Below are 15,986 nucleotides of genomic sequence, written 5' to 3'. Positions count from 1 at the left end.
CCCCAGTAATTGTGCTTATGTGCTGGGTGACCCCAACCTTGATTATAGGTCATGTTTGCACGTGACGTGTTTCTACTCTAAATACAACGCAGCCACATGGCTTTTCTGCTTATAACCGTGATTCAGTGCCTATGTTTGCACAAGGCTGGGACTGTTCATTCTGCCTAAATTCAATCAAATATTGAAGGCCATATCATTGTTTCTAGTAAAGCATTTCTGTATGTTTTTGGAATTTTTTTTTTTTGGTGGTCCATTGATGTGAATTGTTAGAAATAGTTCAAATGGAGTATTAACAAATAATAAGAAAAGATTTTCATATGGAAGTGAGAATCAGGAAAGAATTGTTAATTCTATGAGTAAAATACACATAAATTTTCTCAAGACATTATCTGCATGCTTCCCAAGATCTGTGCTCTGATGGTTTGCAAGTCTGTCTTACTGGGATTTTACTGGGGGGTTGGAGGCCAGAGGTGACTAGTGGCCTGACACCCCATATGGATGGTCTAAACAAGTGAACTTCCGAATGATAGATGCCCTTGAGGTCTCAAAGCTGTTGGGAGAGATTACCCATCACATGAATACTCATGAGGCGAGGACTGCTGCCTACAGCTCACCTTGGAGATTGGTGACAACCCCAATGGGGCTTGGATGTGATGATTTCACTTTTAAGAGCTTAGGTTAAGGAAATATCCTGTATGAGCAAGGATATTCACTGCAGCACTGTTTATATATTTAAAAGGTGGGAAACATTCATGTCTAGCAATGGAGGGTTTGTAAAGCATGCTATGGTAGGAATATAAATAACATAAGTACTATACCAGTCACTTAAAATGATGATATCGACTTATACTTACTGACATGGGAAATACACGTTACATATTGTTAAGAAAAAAAAAAAGTTGCTCATCAAGTAGTCTGTTAGTATAAATGCATTTTTGGGGTAAATTTTATATGTGTACGTATGTTAAACCCCACAAATGTATGTGTATGCACAGGAAAAATATGGAAATTTATGTATCAGGGAGTTAATGATAGATTTCTTTTAGGGAAAGAAACATAAGTTAAATTTCTTCTTTGTGTTTGCTTCCTTATCTCATTTTTAAAAATACCATAACTGTTTTATTTTAAAGAAAAAAGTAACCCGGAAGCTGTTGGTTTTATCCGTCAGGCCTGGGTATTTGCAAGGCCCTGAAATCCCTTACTAGACAAACCAACTCAGACCTGATGCAAGATAGATGTGGGTGTAACTGTTGATAAATCTGGCTAAACTCACCGATTTAACAGGAATTTTGTTAGCTGCAGTGATATACCAGGCACAGGCAATCTTAGGTGAGAGTCCTGAGAAGAGTTGTTTGTGGATCATGGACCCGTCTGAGGATTTGGCGGAGGAGCGCCTGCGCTGTACCTTAGTGCCCTCCGCAGCCTCCCTACTCCCTCCTCCTCACCCCCATGGGAGCAAGGGTCTATCTTTGAGTAGGGTCCTCCTGGAGAGTGTTCCAGCCCCAAGCCACGCGGGTGTAACTCTCTGTTATCCATGTGGAGCATCCCTGGCTCTTCCTAGGCTACTGGCTGTGTGCTAGGCTCTTCCCTGTGCTCATCTCTGCCTCCTTCATAGTATTGGTCCTTTAGCCCCATTTCCATCAATGATGATTTTTTGTGGGACACAATTCAACCCATAACAGTCCATCCTCAGGCCCCTAAAAATGCAGGTCCTTCTCACATGTGAGATCTATCTCTACCCATTACATTGGCCTCATTGAATGGTCCTAGCTAACCATAGAAGCTCTGAAATGTAGCCCATCTGAGAGACAGGTTTTTTGTCTACATGTCTACATGTCTACAACATGCAGAATGCTTTTGTGTCGCGAACTTATTTGATACAACTTGTGGTGGATAAAGCAGGCCTGACTCAGATGGAGCAGACATTAAAAAACACATTATTTTAAAATATGGAACCAAGGCCCTGGGGGCTTCAGTGGGAGATTGATGATCACATGGCTGGTGGGGGAGGGCGAGGGGCCAGGTCGAGACCCTCTTTAAGCTCCCACTGCGCTCATTCTGTAACACTCATTTGTCTGTGTCTTGTCTAGCAGGAATTGATTTATTGGTGGGTGACCTCAGAATCTATGTATTTTTTCAGGTAACTTATGTAATATGCATGGTATGGTGTAGAAAAGGTGGAAAACAAGTACCTCAAAAGGCCAAAACCAGCCTGGAAATCACCATGATGGGTTCTCAGAACTGTTGGGATCTTTTCTTGAGTCTAACCATTTGGAATTTTATTTCAGGGATTCCACTGTATTGAAATTAGCTAGGAGAGCACACCAATTATGCTTCTGGGAGGGTGGAGAAGTTCTCTCTTTCTGCACGGGGAATCTGGGAGGATTTCCGTTCTCTTCGGTGGCTCTCCCACCTCATTTGTCACTCGTTCATATCAGAGCTGGGCCAAGGCAGGCCTCTGCACCTGCTTTTCCCTTTGGCTTTGTCCAATGTCCTGATGAAATACACACGGTCTACAGCTGTTCAAATGATGTTGCTTTTCCCTACTCGTTTCCACTACCAGAGGCTTTACCTCAACAGGTAAATAAGATACAATGCCCCTTGGTGTTAAGATTGACTAAGTGGGCAGTGGACAGTATGAGATGTAATTGCCTGGAGTACCAACGAGGAAGCTCATTTCTTGCTGTGGCCAAGAGATTCAGCAGTCGCTGCGTGCAAGTCACTTAAAGCCTTTTTTCTGTCTCTTCCTGCCCTTCCCTTTCTAAAATTCATTTTCTAGATCAATATTATGTCTCTGGCGTCAAATAATTGATACAAATGCCTCTTCTCATTTAGAGGCCATTTGCAAAAAGGAAAATCGTTTCTCTGATAAAAATTAGGCTTTAAAATTTTTGCAAGGGAATTAGCTGTAGAAACGGTGCTGTTAGAAAGCGTCCATTTTAAATCATGCACGTACAGCACTTACAGCTTATTAAAGTCATGCTTTACGACTCAGAGCGATTTCTGACCATTGCAGATGTGGCTTATTTGCATTGTGTCACTATGTAGTCTAGATCATTGCAGGGAGTTTCGCTAAAGAAGGCTCACGACCAGGTGTACGGACCAAGACGGAACTAAGTGTGACACCGAAAAGTTCACGTTGCCGAAGAATGCCATTGGTTTCCTACTCGTCAGCAGAAAGCTCCTCCATAGAAGTTTGGAACCGACTTTAAAACGGACACAGCAAGGCTCCGTCTCTGCTCTTCCCACCGCTTCAACTATGCACCTGACACCCTCTCCTCCCCAGCTCGGTGCCTCAGTTTCCTTGCCTGCACCTGCATCCTGTGCCCGTTGGAAGGTTGAGTGAAATAACACACAATGTGTTGCAAAGGATGCCTGCATGCAGCAAGCACACGACATGTGTTAGACATTATGATCCCTGCTATCATTCCGCTAGTAGCCCAGATGTGGCCTGGTCCTCCTCTTCCGAGGTGGGGCTCAGCAGAACGGTGATTATGTCAGACAAGGCTTCCCACACCCAGAACTGCAGGATGTAATGCTTGGGGCCATGTCCAACCAATTGTGGACTGACATTCATGCTTCTCGGAGACTGGAGGCCCTAAGGCCTGCTCTACGCAAAGTCCACCCAGGCTGACTCGGATGCCTTCCCATGGTATATGGAGAGATGGCAAAAATTACATATGTTTTGATCATTTTACATAAAACCTACCAAATTTTATGACCTGAACCTTACACGTCAACCTGATTCGTATATACGCGGTCAGCTCCATGTTACAAGGATCACAATGCTGTGTTTTGACAGGGCATCTATGGCCTCGGTTGATTTGGTTGACGGAGCTGACTATATGGGATCCTGGTCTTCCTGCTACTTCCTGCCGTGTCTCTTCCCAAAGTCCATGAGTTCTTGAACTCACGCTGCTTCCAGTGGCGGAGGAAGGCCCCCTGGCCTCAGCTACGACCTCTGATCACACGCCCACAGCCTGTATGCCAAATACAGGATTGCCTTATAATCATCAAAACCGTTTGAGTATCCCTTATTTGAAAGGCCCTTGGGAAGAGTAAATACACAGGATTTGTAATGGGACTTGGTTATGGTTGCAGTAAAGGTGAGAATTACTATAAAACCAGAAGCCCGGGCTCATTTCTGTGAGAATGTGCAGCCACCTCTCCCCAACCACATTTTTACTTGTTAACAAGTCAATCTATGGACACGTGTTAGTTTCATTTACAGTAGGATGATGCCGGGGCCTTTCTTGTGCAGCGAGGACCCACAGGGTATAAAATAAGACGTATGAGGCTCTCCCAGATTCTACACAGGGTGCTAGAGGTTGGGGTTGGACCCCCGATGCCAGCCCCCACACACCCACATGCACCCCAAGCTGTGTGAGCAGGGCAGTGGGGAGAGGAGGCAAGATGGTGGCTGGCCTTCTAGGATGCAGACTCCTTTCCTCCCTCCCACGTTTGAGGGTGGTATTTCTGTCCTTGAAGTCAAGAGCAAGTCTCCGAGGGAATCACCATGGCCACAGGAGGGTTTGCAGAAGGAGGAACCTGGCAGCATGTCCCTGTCCAGATGCTTGCTGAGCTCCATATGTCCCTGGGCCCAGCCTGGTGCTACCATCGATGTAGATTTGGGAGGTTCTGAGGAGACCTTGAGACAGGTTCTGACATTTGAAGATGTGCTTGATCACAGAGACTGTTGCCTGTTTTGTGCGTAGAGATTTCTAAAGTGCCAGGACCAGAGCATTATGTGCCTTGAGAAAGATTTCCAGATTTTCCAGCTTTCCGGGCCACTAGTGAGCATGGATGAGAAGGGGCTAGCATTCTTTGGTTCCACATAAAGCACCATGGAAATCACTGGAGGCACAGGACTCCAGAACCTGTGATTGGGGGTGCCGAGAAGAAGCGTGGCTTCCCTTACTCGGGAGGCCAGGATGGAGCTGAACGCCGTCCCCAGGAGAGCACACAAACCGTGCACGGGGAGAGCGGCCTGTTGGCAGAGGGTGCGGGTAGCTAACTGATGACCTCCTCACCTGCCACACTTGTCTAAGCACTGTGCCCAGCCACTCCGGCCCCCGGGCCGTCCTTGCCAGCTTAACTCTTGCTTCCGCATCCACCTGTGGTCCCCTAACTTGATTCGGGCGTCCTGGCATGCTGCCTCCCCAAACATGCCTTCCTTGGCCACTTCCTCTCCATGCCCGTGCTGTGCTTTACTTTTCTACGTCATTGGCTGACATTACACTGTATGCTCCTCTATTCTCTGGGTATCTCCCCTACTTTGAACACTGGGCACATAAGGTCCAACAGGAGAGGGCTTTGTTTTGGCCTATTTCCAGGGCCTAGAAGAAACGCAGCATGTTGCAGGTGCTCAGTGAACATCTCCTAGATAAATGAATGAATGAATGAATGAATGAATGAATGAATGAATGAATGAATGAATTTGCTGGACTGATCCTCCCACCATGGTCAGGTAGATGGTGAACCGTCCTCAGTGCTAGTTTTCTTCCTTTTGCCCCGCCAGAACCTTCTTGGGCCGGACCCATGTCTCAGGCTTAGTGGTTTGAGCCGGGTTTGACCAGGAGAAGCATAGGCAGGAAACTTGGAGAGAGAGAGCCATGGGTATTTATTCCCCTAGCCTCCTGCCTGCTGGCTTGTGCATAGCAGTGGTTGTATCCCTCCCCTGAGGCCACCGTGCCTGCTGGGTATGCCCTCTCTCATAGCTGGAGCTCCCTTCTCGTCCCCCTCAGACCCAGGGAAGGCTTCTGGCCACAGCTACTTCCTGCTTTTCACTCACCTGTCTGTTATCTTTACCTGCCCCACACTCTGTAAATGGTCTCTCCATGAATCTCATTGACGGCCCTCACATGAGCCATCTCTACCCTGCTGGGGCCGGACTGAGGCACCAGCCTCCTCCCTAACCCTCCTTCATCCTGAGCTAGTGCCAGGAACCTCACCACCCCAATGCCACTCAGGGACCAGCAGCATCAGCACTTGCTGGGGATTTGCTAGAAATGCAGAGTCTCTGGCCTTCCATTCCAGTGGAGTCAGAATCTGTCCTTTAAGAATATCCGAGTGATGTCCATGTGAGCCTGTGGAGCACCAGTTGGAGGGGAAGGAGGTGCCACGTGAAGATGGGACCATGCCCCACCCGACACTCCATTGCATGTTTGTGAACTAGCAAGGCAGGGTCCTCAAACACCAGCACCACATTGCTTCTTCCCTTTGCTTCCCACGGACAGAGACTGTGGGGAGCTCATCCGTTCTGGATTCAAGCTGCCTGGGTTCCAGTCTTGCCTCCCCCCTCACTAGTGTGCAACTCAGGGAGACTTCCTTCCCCTCTCTGTTTCCTTGGGGAAGGTGATGGTGCTTTCTAACAGGATTGAGACGATTAAATCACAGAGACATAAGAAGCAAGGGAACAAGCCAGGTGGATATACGTGGGAAGAAAAACCCAAGCAAGGAAGAATAGTGAGGGCGCCAGGGCCACCCACAGTGTCACTACATGGATGCGAAGGAATATTGGTGGTAGTGGTGGTGGTGTCATTTTGAGAAGGAGTAGAGGTAACAGATTTAGGTAATACACAAGCTGGAAAATCCACTTGTGCGTACGAGCTCACAAATATAAGACAATCGCCTACAATGATAATCACAACATTTGTATTTACTGGAGAGTCTATAAGGCCCTTTCAAAGACATAATACACATACTTCAGAGTATAAGAAGCAGGGCCCCTAGAAGATGGTTCCAGGCAGCACTCGGTCAGATGGAGACCTTCCAGAACAAAGTTGACCGTAAATGAATCCCTGCTTCCAAATGTAATTCTGCAGATGCACTTTGATTTCACAGCCATTGATCAATAATTCATTTGGCTTGTGACTGCTGATGACATGATTTAATATGTCCAGCTAAATTACGTTCCCATAGGAACACTCATGCATACCAAAGGAAAAAATGACAATTACACAGTGCTGGCCCCTCCCTGAAGCAAGCCCGTGTGCATGCTTAGACTTGCTGTTTGAAGGGAAAGGACCTTGTGATCAAACCCACAGAGGCCTTGAAGCAGAAAGATCTCCATGAGTCCAGGAATAGCGAGACCTTCCATGAATGTCACCCTAAGCAGGGCAGCTCTGAGCCCTGGGCTTGGCATCAGACTGCTGGGCTTCAGACTGTCACTCCATTGCTCATGGGTTGTGTGAACCCCTCTCTGCTTCAGTTTCCATGTTATGAAATAGGCTTAAGAACATCCTCTTGGCCTTGTGATTGTCATAAGGATTAAATGAACCCTAATACAATTACATTATTAGTGCTGTGCTTGATAAATACTAAATATTAATAATGTGTATTCTTTATTGGTATTATTATTATTATTACCAGTGGTTTCCTAACTGGCCACTGTTTACACTGCAGCCAGAGTAAAACTCTAGAAGATCTACTCCAATTAAAAAGTAACCTTAGTGGCTTCCCAATTCCTATAAAATGAAGATCAGGATTTTTAGAATAATATAGAAAACATCCATGACCCAGCCCTGCTTTTCTTTACACCTCTAACTCTGCTAGCCTATTCCCAGGTTTCTAAAAGTCCTGCATTTGTGAACCTGCATATTCATGCCATCCCTTCCTTCTACCCTTCCTTCCTTCTACCCATGCATCGATCCACCCATCCATTCATCCACCCACCCACCCATCCATCCATCCACCCATCCATCCAACCACTCACCCATCCACCCACCTATCCATCCATCCACCCACCCATCTATCCACCCACCCACCCATTCATCCACCCATCCATCCATCCACTCACCCACCCACCCATCCATCCACCTATCCATCCATCCACCCACCCATCCATCTATCCACCCATCCATCAATCCATCCATTGACTCACCCATCCATCGACTCACCCATCCACCCACCCACCCATCCACCTGCCTATCCATCCTCTCAACAAATGTTTATTGAATACTTATTCTGTGCCATGTGCTGTGTTAGGCATTGAGGATGCTGTGATGAACAAGTAAAGAAAAAGACAACAAAAAATATTTGGGTTAATGACAACTGTTGCCAAGAAGTGCAACTAGGTTATATGGGTAGAAGGTGTTTCTTTAGGCAAGCTAGTCAGGAAGCCTCCTGTGGGTAAAGGGCATCTGAGTGAAGACTCAGGAGGTTGCTCTGGAAGGATCTGGAATGAGAATATTCTGGATGGGGGAAGCCACATGTTGCAACAAATGGCCCCCAAATCTCAATGGCTTAATAAAGTAAGTGTGTTTCTTGTTCACTGTAGAAGCTGGTATGGGTGGGCAGGGGCGGTGCTCCACCAGCCGCACTGAGCATGTGAGCCCACAGCCTCCTGGGGTCTCAGGGTCCCATGCACTTACTGTCAGGTGGGAACAGAGTGATAGTGTGGAGGATGGAAGGGCAGGTTTCAGGGGCTGGAGGGGCAAACAGTAGGCTTTACCCATTCTATGAGCCCAGACTATGGAGGGAAGAACTCAGACTGCCTGAGTAACAGAAAGAAGGTGCCCTTGGCTGGAGTTCAGTGTGCAAGGGCATGAATGGGAGGGAACAGGAGCAAAAGGTAGGCGGGGACAGTTCCTGTAGCTATTTTAAGGAACTTGGATTTCATTCTAATATCAAATGGAAGGCTTGATAAAGAGTTTTATGGCAGGAAGCGGCGTGAACAAATATATAGTTTAAAGAGCCCCTGGGGGGGCGCCTGGGTGGCTCAGTCGTTAAGCGTCTGCCTTTGGCTTGGGTCGTGATCTCAGGGTCCTGGGATCGAGCCCCGCATCCGGCTCCCTGCTCCGTGGGAGGCCTGCTTCTCCCTCTCCCACTCCCCCTGCTTGTGTTCCCTCTCTCGCTGTGTCTCTGTCAAATAAATAAATAAAATCTTTAAAAAAAAATAAATAAAGAGCCCCTGGGGATGTGGAGATAGAATGGCAGAGTATATCACTGCTATAAAAATTGCCACCAATTTAGTGGCTTAAGCCAGCACATATTATTCGGTGACAGTCTGGATGTCAGAGGGTAAATTCAAGGTGTCAGCAGGGCTCTGTTCCTCCTGGAGGATCTTCGGGCGAGAATCTGTTTCCTTGCCTCTCCAGCTTCTGGAGGCCACTGTGTTCGGCGGCTCGCAGCCCATCCCCTCCTCCTTCACAAGGTGTCCCTCCAGCCTCATGCCCCTGGCTGTCATTCTACCGCCCTCCTCTTGCACAAACCCTTGTGATTACCAGAAGATCCTAGAAGATCATCTCCCCATCTCAAAATCCATAACGTAATCAGAGCTGCAAAGTCCCTTTTGTCATGGAAGATAACATAGAGGTTCCAGGGATTAGGACGTGGACATCTTTGGGGGCCATTATTCAGCCACCACCAGGAACAAGGATGATGACAAGATGACAAGTCAAACTAATATAGCTGTGAGCTGCAAAGAGAAGTGGCTGCATTTGACAGCTGTTTGGGGGCAGGATCCACAGGTGATGGTCATTGGCAGGTCCCCAGAGATAATGAAGAACAACAGAGACACGCAGGTTTCTTGCTTGGATGTTATTGATGAAATAATGACCAGCATCATTCAAAGAGCCTATTCAGTAACCAGTGATGAGTAAAAATTCTAAAATTGTCTGTAATTTATAAGGTTTATGACAAGGAAAGAACTTGTAATTATAAACTGGTTATCACTGGATATTACACACTGATTTTGTCTGAATCATTAATTAGCAAATGAATCAACAGCTGCTGATATCTCATAAACAGCCTATTCTAATTTGTCTTTTAAAAAGGACCATGCAGTAGAGGGGAAGACCTATAGAAGTGAAGATTGCAAAATACTCCTTAGAATTATTTTTATGTTTCAGGCTGTCTTGTAAAAAAGTTATTTGTTAGCTATCAACTTCTGCTCAAAAAGCTAAGGCAAAGGCTGGGCTACAGTAAATTAAACACCTTAATTGATGTGGAATCAAGCTGTGTATCTTCTAATGTCTCAAAGACTGGGTATCTTCATTACTCTTCAAAGACTATGAGACTTCGCTTTGACTTCCATTTTCCCCTTACCCTTCTTCAGCTCTGTTCTGGTTATCTACTGATGCTTTGTGAACTGCCCCACAATGTAGTGGCTAAAGACAATAACCATTTCATTATGGTTTATGATTTTGTGTGACAAGATTTCAGTCAGGGCTCAGCTGCTGGCTTCTGCTTTCTTTGGTGTAGACTAGGATTACTTGGTGGCATCCATCTGGTGGCTGTTCTGGTCTGGACCATCCTCAAATGTCTTCTCTCACACACTTGGAGCCTCGGCAGGGTGGACTGCATGGCTGGGCTCAGTGGGAGTCCCCTCCATGTCCTCCATGTGGTCTTTTCAGGAGCCCCCTCCATGTCCTTACTCCACGTGGTCTTTCCAGCAAGGTAGTTCAGACTTGTTACACAGTGGTGCAGGACTCGAAGAAACCAACACAGAAGCTTCCAGTTCTCTCAACGGCAAGTCTTGGAACTGAAGTAGGATTGTCAGGTTTGGCAAATAAAACTAGAGGACACCCAATTCCGTTTGAATTTCAGATAAATGACAATAATTCTTAATTTAAGTATGTCTCAAATATTTCATGCACCATGCTTTTACAGAAACAATTGTTACGGGCAGATCCCTACCTGAGGTCATGGCGAGCCATGAAGGGTTTGTACCCTGGATCGAGGACCCATGGGAGGTTGCCTGCGGGTTGGGAGGAGGATCCGTCTCAGCCCACTTTGGTTCTCACCACACCTTCTAGCCTTATGTCGCTAGCACCTCTAATTTAGTGAGAATCAGGAGCCTGCGTGGCCCAGCAAGTTTCTCTTTTCATCCCCTGCAGTCGGGATGCTGAAAACAAACAAAAAACCCCCAATTATTACATATCTGAAATCCAAGTTGAACTGGACATCCAGTATTTTTTGTGACAACCATAGCCTGGAATCCCTTCCATTACTGTCTATTTGTCAATGCTGTCAAGGCCAGCCCAGACCCAAGGGGGAGGGCAGGTAGGATCCACTTCTGCACCAGGAAAGGGTCAGTGAGTGTGTGGCCTTCTTCAATTTGCTACCAAACACTGGAGTCCTCCTGGGCTTTGCTCACTGTTTGGGACATAGGAACGGCCAGCGATGCTCCCGTGCCCATCCTAAATGGGCCGAGGTGATTGGTGACACCATTTGTTGCAAATCCCCACAACTTTAGAACAGCAGGAAGCACAGCCCACAGAGGAACGATCGGATAGACCTGCGTGGGAACCCTGTGCTGCCCGAGGCAGGGGTCGAATCTCTCTGAGCCTTGGTTTCCCCCAGTGTTGTATGGTTATCACCATAGTCACCATAGTCACCACAGGTGAGTTGCAGTAAGGATGAAAGGAGGTACCGAGTGGGTATAAGACAAAGCACCACAACACAAAACATGTTCTCCATCAGTAGGCACTACGCCTACGATTCTCTTTCTTTCAGCAAGTAGAAGAGCTATGAAATGGGAAGACGAACTTTAACGACCATGAAATTTGTGAGCCGGGCAAACAGCGCCTTGCTCTTGGGATTTCACTTCCGAGAAGTTCTGGTTCCTTTGATGCTGAAAATGCTTAGTCTTTGAATGAGTTAAACACAAAAGTGAAAGCCACCCTTACAGCAACCCTTCCTTACTCACCGAGGAAGCCCCTCAGAATAATATTGTAAATAACTGGTATTTTAAAATCAGTCTCAGAGGACATGATTATCTTGAACACCAATCCAAGCCTCTCAGTACATCCTAAAATGCTATAAATATCGACATATTTATCTTTTTAACTTTTAGGCGATTTTATTCTGTCCATCACACTGCTGCCATTTAACTGAAAACAGTGAAGGCCATTTCTGTGTGAGTTTCCACGCAGTGGCTTTGGCCATGATTGCAAAGCTCAGGTACCCACACTGGACCTGACTCTCCTCCTATAGTCACTGCTGGAGTCTGGCATGGAGGGAATGTTCTTCAGATCCCTGGTAGAGACGTGCAGAAGGACAGCCAGATTTATTTGGAGTCTAAACGTGGATCAAATTAGATATAGGCCAAGTATTCCACAAAATGCCTGGGAAAGATAAAGGCATGTTTTAGGGCCTTGTCCCTGCCAATAAATTCACTTGGATGAAAGGCCCTATGTAATAAAAATGTCGCACTGAAGAAATTAAATGATCTTGTCATTTGTAACAAGGATTAATAGAATTTTAAAACAGAATGAGCTAAAATGAAGCTCGGTGAGTCACGATGGCCTTTCACATTTGCAATATTCCTAAGATAATTATTAATTAACACACCAGAAATGATTTTAATGTAACATTATGGTACAGATTTAAACACCCAAATGGAAAATCTTATTAAGGTTTCTCATCTTTTCTTAAAATTAAAATGCTAAACTAATTAAAACCAAAGGTACTTTAAAAACAGTTTGCTTCCAAACAGATTTTCAATATATGCCAAAGCAAGTATGAGCCTAGAACTATTTTTTTTGGGGGGGGGGAGAATAGAAATCAGAAATTTATTAAAAATGAAATTTCTAATGCTTGTCCTCACAGCCTCCCCTCTATCTCCATGTAACCTATAAGCAATAAAGCCACATAAGGCATAAAAAAAAAATTTTTTTTTTTAAAGATTTTATTTATTTATTTGAGACAGAGAGAATGAGAGAGACAGCACATGAGAGGGAGGAGGGTCAGAGGGAGAAGCAGGCTCCCCGCCGAGCAGGGAGCCCGATGCGGGACTCGATCCAGGGACTCGATCCAGGGACTCCAGGATCATGACCTGAGCTGAAGGCAGTCGCTTAACCAACTGAGCCACCCAGGCGCCCTGGTTGTGTATTTCTTAAGAGCATTAGTCAAAACTTTCTAAAATGTCAATCCCAATTCATTACTAATTTGCTTAAGATATTCCCTTGATCTTACAGTATACGTGTGGGTTTCCTTGCTGTGACCTAGAAAGCCCTACATGATCTGGCCCCTACTTTTTTTGGGGGGGCATGCCAAGCTTGTTCTTATCCCCCAGGTTTTTGTAGTTTCAATTTCTTCTAGAATGTTCTTTCCGCAAATCATCACATTGCCTATTCTTTCTCACCATTCTGGTTCTAACAGTCTATCCCATATGATGATAGTCTAACCCATTACCCTGTGTTATTCTCTTTAGGACATTTATCACTGTCTGAAGTATTTTGATGTCATTTCTTTATTAGCTGTCTCTTTCAAACAGAACGTAAACTCCACGAGGACCAGGTCCTTCTCTGCTTTGTTCAGATCCGGATCCTTGGAACCTATAACAAAGGTGCTTGCACCATCCATAACAGATAACACACGACCACTAAGCCACTGGCTGGGAAAATCACACTGGTTTTTAAAGAAGTTGCTTGTGTCTCATCCTGAGACCTTCAAGAAATTTAGATAAAAGCATGTGGGCAGGAAGTGGGAAATATGCACAGTAATACACCCGGCTACTCTCTGAATCAAAGAGAAAGGAATCAAGAAACAACATGGCATTAAAATAAGAAGGCTGAGAATGCCAAGGGGTCTGAGGGATCCACATGAAGAAATGGAGGTTGATGTTTTGTGATGTTTTTTCTATGAGTCTCTCTTTTTCTAAAGGCCCAATTTACTTTCCTTCTAGGTTTGGAAGTGTTCGAGAAACGCATATCAAATGTTTATTTGGGAATCCCAATGCTCTCTCTCTTCCTATTCCTCTTGGCTAATGTTGACTCACATATACCCACAGTTGTCAATTAATGGCTTATTTACAACACTACAAGACTGTTCTATTTTGCCTTGTGTCCTCTCTGGTCTTACACCCAGCAGTCACCACATCTTCTCTGTCACCTCTGCTCTAGTTCTCTTTCTGACCTGGCAGCACCTGCTACCCAGAAATTTATCTGACAGTGTGTAGATGGGTCATAGAGCTCTCCGGAAACTTGCTGGTGTTTTGAAGTGACGGTCTTCAGTAAAGCTTCCATCTTAGAGGTTCTGATCAAATGATATGTATTTTTTTAATTTTTAGGTTTGTGTGAGTAACTTTTTTCCTTCTCTGTCTAAATTACTCTTTCACAATATCCTAAAGTCCTGCCTCTGTTGCTATTTATCAGGAAGGTCTATGCCAGCAAGCAGGAGATCTGGTCACCAACGTATTAAAAATGGGCATGGCATACGGGAAGGCTCACTACACGGTACCTGCCAACAGGGACTATAAATAAAAGAGCTAAAAGAGAAAGAAAACTTTACATAGACCCTATGATCTTCTCATTGGTCTGCAAGATTAGTGGTGATTATTCTAGTTTTCCTTTAGTGTGGTTATCATGTAATTTAGAAAAAAAATACATTTAAATCAAAGACAAGCAATGTATCTATATGTGTACATATTATGTATGTGATATACATACACTGAATATGCTCTTCAACAAGCATGCATTGAATGTCTCCATGTGCCAGGACACAAAAATGAGTACGCAGTGATCCCAGCCCCAGATGAGGCTTCACCTCTGGTCAAGAATGCCCCATTTATCTGGAATGTAAAATATAGTTTCTGATTTCAAAACACCAAGTGACCACCCTCTGTTCACACTTTATAAAACTGTTGTCAAGAAGGAAAACCACCAGGGACGCCTGGGTGGCTCAGTTGGTTAAGCGACTGCCTTCGGCTCAGGTCATGATCCCGGGGTCCCAGGATCGAGCCCCGCATCGGGCTCCCTGCTCAGCGGGGAGTCTGCTTCTCCCTCTGACCCTCCCCCCCCCATGCTCTCTTTCTCTCTCATTCTCTCTCTCTCAAATAAATAAATAAAACCTTAAAAAAAAAAAGAAGGAAAACCACCAAAGCAATAGTTGATTAAAATAGCACGATGAATCAGGGCAGGGGGCCACCAAGGCACCAGTGAGCTTGGGTAAAGAAATGGTCTATTTTCAGAAATTAGCAGGAGGCAGGGGAAGGGGCATAGATTTTGGGATTATGAAGGACCATGTTGAAATCCCTGTCCAACCTCTGCTAGTGGTTTAACCTCAGGTAAGCTGAGCTCACCAACTCTTGCAGCTTCAGTGAGCCGGAGGGGAGCCCTCACCCTGGTTTCCTTGCCAGGAGACTCAGGCACAATGCGGTGCCACAGAGCGCAGAAGTGACTGTCGCCTTTCCTGGGGGTACTGGTTTGTTTCCATGCGCACACCGACACTTTCACCTTCGAAGCAGTCTCGGTGCTTGTTCCAGTCTCCCTCCTGTGCCCCGCCAAGTGCTGTTCACCTGCAACTTGGTGAGCATTTTACCTCTCAGCAGCGTGGTTTAGGGGCGCCTGGGTGGCTCAGTCTGTAGAGTCTGCCTTTGGTTTACGTTGCGATCTCAGGGTCCTGGGATCGAGTCCCATGCCAGGCTCTCGGCTCAGTGGGGAGTCTGCTTCTTCCTCTCCCTCTGTTTGTGCTCTCTCTCTCTCAAATAAACAAAAAATAAAATCTAAAAAAAAAGAGCATGGTTCAATGTTGAAACTTTAATTCTAAATTCCTAGCGACTCAATGTCTACACAGTTTGAATATCTACTGTGGTAAATACTGACAACCCTCATAAACAAAAATCCTCCGGAATCCCAAAGTTTAAGAGTGTAAAGAGATCTCGAGACCAAAATGTTTGAGACCTGTTGATCTAATTGATGGGGCTAAAGCTTAGCTGGGTACGTGGCGTGGGATTCTTTCCTCTCGTTCACTTATTGAATTACTTAGCGAACCTAACTGGGCATCTTCTTTGTGCAAATTATTTGACTATATTTTGGGGACAGAGCAACAGAGAATCCAGTGTTTCCACCTCCAGGAAGCTGACCGCCGGGTGACGGCTTGGCTCGCCTTCTGCCCGGTGTCTGTTAGGATTGGTTGCTAACCTCACCACTCCACTTTGCAGGGCGGTTTTCGGCTTGCAGAGCTGATGGACAAGCACTCTGTCTTTTGCGTGGCAGTTGAGATGGCCACATGGATGACCCACATGACAGTAACTGCTATTT

Source organism: Mirounga leonina, unplaced genomic scaffold, assembly GCF_011800145.1.
Source record: "Mirounga leonina isolate KUSES-001 unplaced genomic scaffold, KU_Mleo_1.0 Mir_118, whole genome shotgun sequence".
Taxonomy (NCBI): domain Eukaryota; kingdom Metazoa; phylum Chordata; class Mammalia; order Carnivora; family Phocidae; genus Mirounga; species Mirounga leonina.
The sequence above is the reverse complement of the archived record's forward strand: the minus strand, read 5'-3'. Positions refer to the sequence as shown.